We start from the raw sequence: 8137 nt of genomic DNA, 5'->3' as shown, positions 1-8137 counted from the left end.
ATGTCTTGACCGGATGGTCTTTGGCAAGCATGATTGTGGCATAAGTAGAAGCGCATCGAGGCAGTCATAGGCAGATACGCAGTGCCTGACCCTGCAAACTCTCCAATGATTGAGTATTCGATTTGCAAGTGTTAGTCAGTACCGGCAAGCTGTAGCGTAATAGACCCAGAAATAGGGCCCTGTACAGCTGTAGCATGGAGGCCACAGAAGTTCCCCATGCTTTCCCGCACAAGAATTTCATTATATGCACAATAGATAGCAGTCTCTTCTTCAAGTACGCACAATGTGGGCTCCACGAAAGACTTCTGTCGATTATTATGCCCAGGAAACGATGCATCAGTGCATATTTGACACTCTGCCCATTGACGTAAACAGGGTATGGCGTCATTGGTTTGCGTGTAAACGCCATCGCCGCGCACTTCACAGTTGATATATTTAGGCCTTGTTTCTGAAGGTAGGCTGTTGTGAGGGTTGCTGCCCGCTGTATTCGTGCACGCACCTGAGGGCGAGTAACTGCAGCACTCCAGAGGCAAATCTCACACTGAGGGGTAGTCAATACTGAACCTATAGTCAAATTGGTTTTAGATGGGGATGTGCGCATGTAGATTTGGAGGGTCGTATACAGTTGACTCGGCGTAGAAGAGAGTATTGAGCATTAGTTACTCTAAATTTGGCCAAGGCATACGACAAGGTTGAGCATAAAATACTAATACAGCAGATGGACATGTATCGCTTACCAAACTACATAACAGCATGGGTAGCAGAGTTTTTAAGAGAGAGAGAGTTTTATTGCTTTCAAAGGGGTTGTTTTTCCAACAGATATCAGCAGTGCTGTGGTGTACCACAGGGGGAAGTGCACTGACCGGTGTAGTTTTAAGGGCCACTTGCCAGGTTTGACAATTTTGAACTGACAAGCACAATGCGTAGATGAGGCGTTCACGATCACGTTTGTCAAGATTTGCAACCGGGTACACGCCGCGGAAATGTGTCAAATTTCAAGATGAACGCTGCTGTGAATGGGCCTACATACACGGCAATGCAGTGACGTGGATCATCTACGTAGACGAGTGTGCTCTGACGTAGCCAACAGTGGCACGTGACATGCATGGTGAAAATGATTTGACACGGCATGCGTAGTTTATGTATTTGTTGCATAAAGAGATTAATAAATCTCTAGATAAATAATGAGACGCAATAAGTGAATGTCAGCGTCGTTTTTTTTGCATTTTTCTCGTGAATTGCAACCAATGCGAAGCTAATGTGTCGGCGTTTCACATGCGTTCGTGTCCCCGCGGTCAGCGCATTGAGCAGACGACAGCCACGGAACGCTCCTACGCGTTCGCGCGCTCACTGTGCTCATCTATTCTACCGCGTCTCAGCCAGCGTTTCCAAACCATCCAGCAGAGACAGGCATTATATAGACTTCAAAACAACGCTGGTCAACAAAAGCAAAAAAAAAACGCTGCTCACGTGCACGGGCGTTCGACTTGTTCGGACACGTCATGCGCACATGACCTCTTGGTCGGATGCCGGAGAGGGTAGGGAAGAGATTTGGCTTGCGAAGGCTACGCGGAGGAGCGGCAACGGTTAAGATGATGATGATGTTTGATGTTTTGTTGCGCAAGGGCGATTTCACGGCCAAAGAGCGCCAGTTCATCTTACTAAAAATATGGACAATGATTGTGATAAACGGCTGTATAAGGGCCATAAAATTCTTCGTGGTAAGGTGGGTAAAAGCATACAAGTAATAAAATCATGACCATGCCGTGAAAGGGGTGTGTGGTGTGAATAGGTGACAAACATTAGTGATAATAAAAAACGATGGTGGACATGTATGGCATTAGCACAAGTGCCTCACTCATTCATACCCTTGTGTCCAAGGGCCGTGAGGCAAGTGCTTTCTTGTGTAGCCACCGCAGCAAAAACCTCTCTGAAGAGGTCGTGCTACGGAATGCCCGGGTATATGATATGAAAACTATGAATTTCTTTTAAAAACGCTAACAATGATTTATGACTGAAAAGCGGTTCCCTACCGACGAACATTGCAGGGTGTAAAAGTATATGTTGTTGGTAGGGTAATGGAAAATGTTGTTTTCTTGGAGTTTCTAAGTGTTTGCACTGGATTAAAACGTGAAGAACTCTTAATGCCTCACCACATCTGTCACACAATGGTGAATCGCCATCGGACAAAAGAGTGTGTCGTGTATGTGTGTCCTATCCTGAGCCTTGTTAGTGTTACTTCTGTTAGACGTGATTTTGATACTGGTGGCCAATGGCCAAGGTGTGGCTTGATAATGTGTAGCTTGTTTTGTGTGTGTCTGTCCCACTTGCTCTGCCAGTAGTCCCTGAGCTTTCGTTTGAGAGACGGCTTAAGATCAAGGGGCGGGATCGATATGGGTGTAGTGGCACTGATTTCGTGGACGGATTCAGCAAGCTGATCCGCCATCCCGTTGCCCTGGCACCCAGCACACTAAAACATGTTGTTTGAGTGTGTAGAATGTGCATAAAATAGAGTAAAGTGAGACGAGAAAGGCTTTTTTTTTGTTTTTTAAGATTGTGATGAGCCGTAACCACACTGAGGAAGTCCGTGTAAATTACTGCTTTTTGTATTTGTGATTGCTTGATGTGTTTAGCCGCCACAAGTATTGCCTAAGCTTCCGCTGTGAAGATACTTGTGCCTGGATATAGAGGGCTAGCATTCGAAAAGTATGGGCTGACAGCAGCGAAGGACACAGAGGAGTTAGACTTGGAGGCATCTGTAAAGAACTCAGGACGTGTGTATTTGTGTTGAAGTTCCAGGAAGTAGTATCCGATATGGGCAATAGGTGCATGTTTTGTAACTTCTAGGAAAGACACATCGCAGTCTATAATCTGCCACTGCCACGGTGGCGGGTATACTACAGGAGCCATTAAACTGTGTTCAAGTGACACTACAGTTTCCTCAGCTAGACCCTTCAGGCGAACTGAGAAGGGCTGCCTCATCGAAGGCCTGTTTTGAAACAGAATAGAGCTCGACAAATCATTAATAGTAGAGTATGAGGGGTGCTTCTTGTCTGAAAATCTACAAAGGATATGTAAGTTCTTTGTAGATGAAGCGACCACTCATCTGACTCAACATAAAGGCTTTCTACGGGGCTGGTGCGAAAATCACCCGTAGAAAGGCGGATGCCCGAATGGAGCACGGGGTCCAGCATCTTCAAAGCACTTTGAGTCGCAGACTGATAAACAACGGCCCCATAATCTAATCGAGTGCGAATGAGGCTTCTATATAGATTCATGAGACATTGCCTGTCACTACTCCACGTAGTACGTGACAACACTTTTAAAACATTCATGGCTTTTAAACATTTTGTTTTTAAATACTTGATGTGCGGTACGAAGGTCAACTTGTTGTCCAAGATTAAGCCTAAGAATTTACGCTCCGCATTAACAGACAGACGTTGACCGTTCAGTTCAATGTCAGGTTCTGAGTGCATGCCTCTCTTTCGGGAGAACAAGACACACATACTTTTTTGTGGGTTCAGTCAGAATCCGTTTTCTTTTGCCCATTTGGAGACCTTGTTTAAACCTAACTGAACCTGCCACTCACACATTGCAGGTTGCAAAATCTAATGCCAAGCTGGACGTCATCGACATATATACAATAAAACATATTGCGAGGGATGGACAGGCACAAGGAATTCATTTTGATCAGAAAAAGTGTGCAGCTAATTACACCACCTTGTGGCATGCCTGTTTCCTGGATAAATGTTCGGGAAAGAACGGTGTCCACTTGGACACGGAATGTCCGGTTTGACAGGTAACTATCGATTATGTGGAACATTCTTCCGCGCACGCCAAAGTGGGACAGGTCTTTCAGAATTCCAAAACGCCATGTTGTATCATAAGCCTTTTCGACATCGAGGAACAGAGAGATAAAATATTGTTTATGGACGAAGGCGTCTCTGATCTGTGCCTCGATACGAACAAGGTGGTCTGTGATGGATCTACTCTTTCGAAACCCGCACTGAAATGGGTCGAGCAAATTGTTTGTTTCAAGTAAATGTATAAGTAGGCAGTTTATCATTTTTTGAAGACTTTGCACAAGCAGCTTGTAAGTGCAATAGGCCTATAACTCGAAGCTACAGAAGGGTCCTTGCCCTCTTTCAAAATGGGAATAATAATAGTATAAAGGAGATTTATTAAGCAGAAAGGTTGATGTTTGGAAGGCTTGGAAGGCGATGCACCAGCCGCAATTTCCGAGCTCGAGCCGCTGCTGCACGCTCGATGCTGCTGCCTCTGCGCCGGAGTACTTCCTCTTCTTTACAATGGCCCTACGGAGAAAAAAAGGAGCCATCCTGGCGACTTAGTCCTGTGCAGGCGGCGTTGAACCGTGGTATTGCTTGAGCCTCTGTACGTGTACAACCTCGCGGTTGCGACGTCGCAAGTCTGATGGTGGCGTAAGAGGCTCCATGAAGTAGTTTACTGGCGAAGTTTGTTTGACAATACGATATGGCCCATCGTACTTTGGCAGAAGTTTTGAAGAGAGCCCAGGTGTGCGATGCGGCACTGACAGCCATACAAGAGAACCCGGAAGAAAAACGGGAGTTGAGGTCTGGGCATCACGAATTGCTTTTTGCCTGTTTTGGTCATCGCAGGTAAAGCGACGAGCTAACTGGCGGCATTCTTCTGCGTGTCTGGCGGCGTCCAAGATCGGTAGGAACTCGGACGCGTCTGGTCGATAGGGCAAAATGGTGTCAATGGTGTGGGAGGGGTGATGGCCGTAGAGGAGGTAAAAAGGGGAGAAGCCTGTTGTCGCTTGCGTTGCCGTATTGTAGGCGTATGTAATGAATGGGAGAACTAAGTCCCAGTTAGAGTGGTCAGGCGTCACATACATAGATAGCATGTCACCGAGAGTACGATTAAAGCGCTTGGTAGCCCCATTGGTTTGTGGGTGGTAAGCGGTACATGTGCGATGTACAATAGCACACTCAGCGAGCAATTTTTCAATGACCTCGGACTAGAAGGCGCGGCCGCGGTCACTGAGGAGTTCTTGAGGGCCTCCATGACGCAACACAAAATGACGGAGTAGGAAAGTGGCAACCTCCTGTGCTGTAGCCGTTTGAAGAGCAGCGGTCTCAGCATAGCGCGTTAGGTGGTCGATAGCAACTATTATTCACCTGTTGCCAGTCAGAGTCAATGAAAGTGGCCCATAAATATCTATTCCAACCCGTTCGAGGGGTCGGGAAGGGCTGCAGTTCACCGGCGGAGGCGTGGGGTGGAGATTTTTGGCGCTGACATTCGGCACAAGAGCGGACGAAGTTGCGGACGAAGGTATACATACCACGCCAGTAGTAGCGATGTCGAAGTCTTTCGTAGGTCTTGAAGACTCCTGCGTGGCCACATTGTGGGTCAGCGTGGAAAGAGGAACAAATCTGTGACCTCGGGGTTCGTGGAACGACGAGCAGCCACTTGCGTCCCTCTGGTGAGTAGTTGCGTCGATAGAGAAGCGTGTCACGTATCGAGAAGTGTGGAACTTGGCGCCGGAGCGTTCGCGTATTTGGGAGTTCAAAAGTGTCGTAGAGATGATTGAGGAGAGACGCAGTCCACGGGTCATTGCGTTGTTCGATAGCAATGGTGTCAAAGTCAAGCAATGACAATGTGGAATCGCAAGTGGAGTCAGCTGTGGCATTCTGGGACAGGGGGGAACGGGAAAGGGCGTCGGCGTCAGCATGCTTCCGTCCTGACCGATAAACCACGCGTATGTCGTAATCTTGAATTTTCAACGCCCAGCGAGTGAGGCGGCCAGATGGGTCTTTTAACGTCGAAAGCCAGCACAGCGCGTGGTGGTCGGTCACGACGTCAAAAGAACGACCATATAGATATGGGCGAAACTTTTCAAGGGCCCACACAATGGCCAGGCACTCCTTTTCTGTGACGCTGTAGTTGCTCTCAGCCTTGGTAAGTGTGCGACTAGCGTATGCCACGACGTACTCCTGATGCTCCGGTTTACGCTGTGCGAGCACAGCACCCAGGCCTACACCACTGATTGGTGTGGATTTCAGTTGGAGCTTCAGGATCGAAATGGCGTAGAATGGGTGGCGTCGTGAGAAGCCGTCGCAAGGTGATGAAAGCCTCGTCGCAGGCAGGGGACCACGATAAGAGGTCTTTACAGTTGCTGAGAAGTTGCGTGAGAGGTGATATAATAGACGCGAAGTTTCGGACGAATCACCGGAAATACGAACACAAGCCGATGAAACTTCGAAGTTCTTTGATTGTGGCAGGTTTAGGAAACGCCGTAACAGCTGGCGATTTCTCGGGATCCGGGAGGATGCCTTCCTTGGAAACAACGTGACCCAAAATGTTCAGTTGACGCATGGCAAATTGATATTTTTTTAGGTTTAATTGCAAACCGGCGTTAGTTAAGCAAGTAAGGACGTGCTGAAGGCGACGTAAGCGTGTGTCAAAGTTAGGGGCGAAGACCACGATATCATCGAGGTAACAAAAGCATATCTTCCATTTTAGTCCACGCAGGATGTTGTCCATCATTCGTTCGAACGTTGCAGGTGCATTGAAAAGTCCGAAGGGCATGGCGGTGAATTCATATAAGCCGTCTGGCGTGACAAAAGCGGTTTTGGGGCGATCGGCCTCCGCCATAGGCACCTGCCAGTAGCCTGACCGCAAGTCTAACGAGGAAAAGAACTCGGTACCCTGTAAACTGCCCAAAGCATCGTCAATGCGCGGTAGTGGATAGACATCCTTCAGCGTGATCTTGTTCAATCGCCGGAAATCGACACAGAAACGAATAGAACCGTCTTTCTTTTTGACGAGAACCACCGGAGACGCCAATGGGCTCTGTGAAGGTCGAATGACGCCTTTGCTAAGCATGTCGTCTACTTGGTCAGCAATGACGCGGCGTTCTGTAGCGGACACGCGATATGGTCGTTGTCGCAGCGGTGAGTGGGACCCAGTGTCGATGTGGTGTTCTACTGCTAAGGCACGGCCGAGAGATGTTGTTCAACGTCGAAAGAATGGCGGTAGCTCTCAAGAATGGTGAGGAGTTGTGAACGCTGCGAAGATGTCAAATCTGCAGCGATGAATGGTTGAAATATGTTTGCCGACGTTGAGTCAGGCGCTGAGATGACAGCCAGTTCACAGACGGAGGTAGAAGGCACCTCATTGGGGACGGATATGATTCTGGAAGAACTGATTGTCTCGACGTGGCCAAGGCACTCGTGACAAAGTAGGGATAAAGACGACGACTCATGATTATAAATTGGCATTGTGGTTGAGCCTTTTACAAGATCGAGAGCAGCAAAAGGCAGGGGGAGGGCTCTTCGGGCGACGTATATAGGAGATGGTGTGAAGAATACCGTGCCGTCGGATATGGCGCTGCATGAAACTGGCACGAACGCAAAACAGCATGGAGGGATGTAGGTGTCATCGCTAACTACAAGTTTAGCGGCAGACTGGGTGTCGACAGATGCTTGGTCATCCAGTGAGCAAAATTCAACCTCAGCCCTAGCACAGTCGATTACGGCGTTATGACGCGACAAAAAGTCCCATCCCAAGATAATATTATGGAGCACGATGAAAGAACCACGAACTCTATCGTATACAGAACGTCCTGAATCGTCACGCGGGCTGTACATACGGCGGTCGGTTGAACAGGTTGAGCACTGGCTGTGCGAAGCGATAATCCGGAGAAAGGCGTCGTAACCTTACGAATTGAGTGGCAAAATCCAGCATCTATAACAGAAACAGCTGCACCGGTATCTACAAGAGCGACAGTAGGGATATTTTTGACGAACACATCAATAACATTGGTAGGTGACAAATGAGGACTTGGGCAAACTGAAACTTGCGTAGTTCTTGCCTGAGGAACTGCGTCGTCTAGTTTTCCTCCTCGTTAGGCGCGGGCCGTCGACGCATAGGAGAAGGCGAGCGGCGGCGTGGAGAGGGCGAGCGAAGACGTCCCGACCGAGGGCGGTGGTCGTCCTGGTAGCGGGCTGGCATTGGAGTGGAGGAACCGTACCGCGCGTTGGAGTCAAGCGGGAAGAAAGGCTCACGGTGGTTTTCATTGGTGATATGCGTCCGGCAGCGGCAATACCTTGCGACGTGTCCGGGGTATCGACAAGCGTAACATATCGGGCGATCG

Source organism: Rhipicephalus microplus, chromosome X, assembly GCF_043290135.1.
Source record: "Rhipicephalus microplus isolate Deutch F79 chromosome X, USDA_Rmic, whole genome shotgun sequence".
In the NCBI taxonomy this organism is placed as follows: Eukaryota; Metazoa; Arthropoda; class Arachnida; order Ixodida; family Ixodidae; genus Rhipicephalus; species Rhipicephalus microplus.
This window is presented reverse-complemented; position numbering follows the sequence as displayed.